General features: G+C 45.1%; 1 protein-coding gene across 7 annotated transcripts in view; it reads right to left on the reverse strand.

Moving 5' to 3' along the window:
* MASP1 (MBL associated serine protease 1) overlaps positions 1–5,905 on the reverse strand; it is a 59,180-nt gene that overhangs the window by 36,515 nt on the left and 16,760 nt on the right. The gene's annotated exons all lie outside the window — the stretch shown is intronic.

Raw genomic sequence — 5,905 nt, forward strand, 5'->3', positions numbered from 1 at the left:
GAAGACACAAAATTCATAATAGAGAACTATCTGGCCAGGGATCACAGACTCCTCATTTTTCTATTTTTTATTATGGCAACCATATCCTTTCAGGCTATTGTTATTTAGGGCAGCAACACATGGATGCATGTCCTCAATTTGTTTTCTTTCAACTCAATTCAAAAAATATTTATATACCAAATTCTGTCTGGACTACAATGTGGAGGATGCCAAAAATTACTTATTTGTTGCATGAGCTTAAGGAGCAAGTCCCCTGCCTCTGGGAATGTGAAATTTAATAGGAGAGTAAGATAAGTACTCAAATGGGTATGTGTCAGGGCATAGTTATTGCAGTGAAAGATAGGAATCTCCAGGGGTTAAAGGAGGAAAAAAAAATTACATCCAGCTGAGGGAAATCATAAAACATTTAGGAAGAAGAACATTCTTTGAGCTGAGGCCTGAAAGATGAGTAGGACTTAGGGAGATGGAAATAGTAGGTGGAGGGTAGGGGGTAGCAGGAAGAGCTTCCAGGCCGAAGGAATAGTGATGTCTCAGAGATATTCAGAGTCTCAACTGTCCCTTCCTTCCCACTACCACCTGCCATAGGAAGGGGGTTCTATTGAGGACAGGGAGCTGGGGAGAGAGATCTAAGGAGGAGAAGCCAGAGTCTGTTTTCTATGAATTTTCACCTTAGTAGAAACAACAAATTTGGCAAACAACAAACTTTGGCAAAACTAAGGCAGGGCTGAGACACTTTGGCCCAGTTTCTGTGGGAGGACCATGGTGGCTGCTCTCCATGTGTCTATAAAGTCATCTCATCAGAGATTAATACTGACAGCTCTCCACCAGTCCCTGGAGCAATGTATGGAGGAGGTAGCTCAGGAATGAGTGTTCTCATTTTATTGAGGAAAATCTTGAAGCCCAGCTAATTTAAATGAATTAGGCCAGGTTATTATCTATCAAGTGGTGGTTTCAGGCCCGGGATTGTAGCCTAATTTCCTGGCCAATAGCCTCCTGCTCCTTTAAGGCTTGAGGCAAACAAACAAAGACTGTCATACAGATCTAAATACCTCAAGGCTTTGCTTGTCAGTGTTCCCAAGCTAAATCTTGGAGCTTCTCCGATCTTCTTTGGGCCTTTGAAGTGCTTTTCAGAATTAATTTAGTCAGATATTCAGGGAGTGTGCTGGATTGTCCTGCTGTTGATTTAGTTAATCTGGGAACTACATTCCCCAGAATCTCCCTTCTTGTATACTTCCAGGCCAGAAGAGAAACTTGTGTGAGTTTAGAACACAACAATCCTTACTCTCTGCAGGGTGTTTTGTGATCAGATACCAAGATGGACAGGTGTAGATGTGCCCATTAGGTTCTAACCTGTCTCACTTTCCTCCACTCTACATCCAGTGCCTCTTTCCAACAACTGGCTCTAATGACCAACAGTGGCCTAAACATACCACCGCTTGTAGATGGACCCACAGATGTGGGAGTTGCTCAATGCCAACAGCTTCTCACAGAACTCCTCATGGGCCCCCTTCACAGGCCCACTTTGGCTCCTTAGATGCTCTTGAATTCTCACATTCCACTGCAGATGTCAACATCTGCACCCATGCCAGGGCTTCAGGAACACTGATTAGTGACTGATCCTCTTAATTCCAAGCCCTGCCCTTCACAGCCCCAGCTCCTCCTCTAGTCATGTGATTTCTGATACCCAAAATAGCCATTACCTCCCAATCCTCACAGAGGATCTGCCTTCCTCACTGAACTCTGGCTGATACAGTTACTAGAGCCAGAAGTCCAGTGTTGTAGTAACAATTAAGACCTGTGGCTTGGGTTTTGGGATTGTCAGCAAGTAGAGGGTAAAAAAGCAGTGAGCTATAGAAAGCTTGCAAAGGCACTGGAGTCACTTAGTGGTGAAACGTTTGGCACAACTCCCCATGGCCACATAGAAGATAGAAAAACGTACACAATAAACTTGTGGATCTGCTAAGGAGATCTCTAGGCAATGTTGAAAGTGTCAGTATGTATTTCTAGCTGTATATGGCAAGGTACTTCAGGAAGAAGTAGGTCTTCAGTGTGTAAGCCTGTGACTTGCTTTGACAAAAGGCATGTGATATGCAGAGATATGCCACTTCCAAGGGGCCCTGTAGCTCTTTCAGGCATCAAGGGGTCTTGTAGCTCTTTCCCATGTGAAATAGTGCCCTGAAGCCTCCATGTGAGGAAGCCCTGCCAGGCCTACTGGAGATGAATCACCCCAGTTCAGGTCTCTAGGCCAACCAGCTGACAGCTACCACCAACTGCCAGACAAGTGAGTGAGGCCATCTTGGACTTTCTAGATTCTCAAGCCTCTACTGGAATGGCCTTGGGCATATCCAGCAAAAGCACCATCCTGCTGAGCCTATCCCAAACTTCTGATCACAAGATCTAGGCAAACGTAATGGATGTTGTTTTAGCTACTAAGTTTTAAAGTGGTTTGTTGCACAGCAAGAGATATGCTATGGGGTATAGGAAGCAACTTCCGACAAAGGGAAAGATGGACATTTATGAACTGACACTTGGAGAATTTCAATCTCATGGGTTCTCGAGGCCTTGAAAGTTACTTAATCTAATTTCTTATCTTTGTACCACACCTTATAGCAGTCATGTATAATGGTAGAAAACCAGAAACAATGTAAATATTCAATTTTAAGAGAGCAGTTAAATTAGCCTTAACTTAGTAACCATTAGGCACCCATTACTTATCACATTAATGGAGAATTTGCAATGATCTGAAAACTTTCCTAGTAGGTTATATTAAGCAAAAAAAAAAAAAGGGGGGGGGAACCCATGTACATGGTGAAATTACAATTATGTTAAAGGAATACAAAAATAAAAAGGAGAAGGAATTAGAGCTAACTGTTAACAGTGGCTAGTTGAACTACAGGTAATATTTTTTCTCTGTTTTTATATTTTAAAAGTATTTTGAAAAGAAACCTGAACCCCCCCCCCCAAAAAAAAAGAAACCTAGACCCACAACTACTTCCCTCTATAGCATAAACTCAGTTAGTTGGGGTGTAAATGGATGGATGAGAGGAGACAGAAGAGTCCCTGTTGTGGAGTTCATGAAGACTTTGTGAGAAAGAAGAGGGGGGGGAAGAGAGAGAGAGAAAGAGAGAGAGAATGTGTGTATATGAGAGGTGGGAGGGATTGGGCATTTAAGACTGTTTGCGGTAAGAACATCACTGCTCTGTTTTGGTTTCTCAAGAGGGAGTTGAATTGTGAATTGCTTTGAATTTTAAAGTTTTCTTTTTTTAATGTAACCCCTTGCTGAGACTGGATCATGAGGGACATCATCTTTATATGAGTCATACATGAGTCTTCACCAATTATTACATGCTGGGAAAATCACTTAAATTCTCTGTGTTGTAGGTTGAATTGTGTCCCTGCTGAAGTATATACAGTTAAATCTTAACCCTTGGATTTGACTTGACCTTATCTGGAAACAGGTCCTTGCAGACGTAATCAAGATAAGATGACATCATGCTGGCTTGGGGGTGGGGGGACCCTAATCCAGTGATTGATGTCCTTATAAGAGGGACATTTGTTCACAGAGACACACACAGAGCAAAGTGTGAAGGCAGAGGGAGAGATTGAAGACACTGCTGCCACATAACAGGGGATGCCAAGGATTGGAAACAAGCACCAGAAAGCTAGAAGGGGCAAGGAAGGATTCTTCCCTAGAGCCTTCAGAGGAAGCATGGCCCTGCTGACACTTTGATATGAGACTTCGGGCCTCCAGAACCGTGACATAATATATTCTTGTTATAGGCCATCTAGTTTGTGGTACTTTGTGATGGCAGCCCTAGGATATGCAAACACTCTGGATGTAGGTTTTGTCATCCGTGACACAGTGACAGCAATAGTGGTAATATCACAGGACTCTTGTGAACATGACATGAACTAATACTCATAAAATACTTAGAAGGGCCCCTGGGATCTAGTCAGCACTCAGTACCTCGGTGAGAAGAACAGGACTGCTGAGGTTCCATCATCCGAACAGAGCTGCTTCTGGACTCCTTGCTAGGTGGGCATGGGTAATTTCACAATTTGAAGAAGAATGAGAGTCTGGAACTGTCCCTGGATCCCCTCTGGTTTCTAATTCCTAATCTCACTGAAGCCATCAGCATAGACTCCTTTCCTGCGAGGACTCCAGAACCCTCTTAGTCCTGCCACTTCATTTGGCAGGTGGTGTCTGTCTTAGGTTCCTTTAGCCCTCAGGGGAGCCTCCTGGCAATGCTGGGAGGTGGGTGACAGGCAGAGGACAGGCAAATGATACTGATCTCCCAGAGGAATGTGAGGGATCTCTAAAAGCTTTCATCCCACAAGAGAATGTAAGTCCAGGAATCTCCTCACTTCCCTATGTTTCAAAGGATTGCTCTAGATGTGTGAATTTAGGTCAGTGATTCACTCACAGCCCCAGCCCAGGACTTCTGACTCAAAAAGGAGTGCTCTGCCCTTCTGGGGTTGCGCTCTCAGTAAGTCTGTCACCTCCAGGGACTGGGCCAGGGCTCCACAGCCCAGTCTTGCTATTTTACCCACTTGCCTACATTTCAGTTAAAGATCATGAGAAAGAGCAAATTAAAGTTACCGGATTCCAGACAAGAGCCTGGGACCAGGGGAAAAAGGAGATGTATGTGTGCACGCATGTTGTGTATTGCACTCGGGAAGCTCTTGAAAGCAAAGCCATGGAAGTAAAAATAGCACAGCTGGTGGGTTTAAGACTCATGATGGCCCCATCTGAGAGGAGCTGGAGGTTGATGCTTTGATTTTGGCTGAGTCATTTGGCCATAAAGCTAATAATAATAATAATAGTAATACTAGTAGTAGCCATCTCCCTCCTCTGTGTGGAACTTTCCAGCAGACAGGTACATTCACCTTCTTTATTGAATATATTTGCTTCTTTTTAAATTTTTTTTTATTTTTTAAAGATTTTATTTATTTATTCATGAGAGACAGAGAGAAAGAGAGAGGCAGAGACACAGGCAGAGGGAGAAGCAGGCTCCATGCAGGGAGCCCGACGCGGGACTTGATTCCGGGACTCCGAGATCATGCCCCTGGACAAAGGCAGGTGCTAAACCACTGAGCCACCCAGGGATCCCCAATATATTTGCTTCTGATGGAGGCTTGCAATGAATGCACTTCAGGCTGATATTATGCTTCTGGGCCTGAAGAGGTGACATGAGTTCCCAAGGGAACACAGCTTAGGAGTGACAGACCTGAGACAAAACCCTGATGTCCTGACTTCCAGCCCTGGTCCAGTAATTGGAATCAGAGAACCATAGAAGGTCAGAGATAGAAAGGATATGAAAGGCTATCAAGTTTATCTCTTTTCTTTCTTAGATGGGCACAATGAGACTCAGAGAAAGGAAGTAATCGGCTCAGAGTTGCATGGCCAGATAATGGCAGATCCAGTCTCAGAGCCCAAGCGTATGATGGTCCCAGGACAATGTTCTTACTGACATGTGAACCAGAGTAAAAAGCTCCTAACAGAGCTGGGTGAGCCCCTAACAAGGTATTGTGTCCATGCAAATGCTAGACACCGTTAGCAGCAGGGCCTGAGCTGTGCCTGGCAGGTCTTTGGAGTCCAAGATTCCATTGCTCCAGGGAAGGATTGCCGTTTTGCAAGGAGGGCTCTGGACAGAAAAGGGGATGGTGTCTAGGCAGCATGAACACGGGGAGAAAAGGAGGGCTGGCAGGGAGGGGTCTCTGAGAGCCTGGGAAGCGGGCGTCCCGCAGGTGGGAAGCTGGCAGCGCCCACCGTCCCAGCAGGAGCAGGGTTGAGAGGGGGTAGGCCAGACAGTCTGGGAACTGGGGCCAGTTGGAGAGCCAGGAAGGATTCACTCTTTGGCCCTGAAAGACTCCCCACCCCGTGCCTTCTGGGACTCCAGAGCCA

The sequence above is a fragment of the Canis lupus genome, chromosome 34 (assembly GCF_003254725.2).
Source record: "Canis lupus dingo isolate Sandy chromosome 34, ASM325472v2, whole genome shotgun sequence".
NCBI classification, from domain to species: Eukaryota; Metazoa; Chordata; class Mammalia; order Carnivora; family Canidae; genus Canis; species Canis lupus.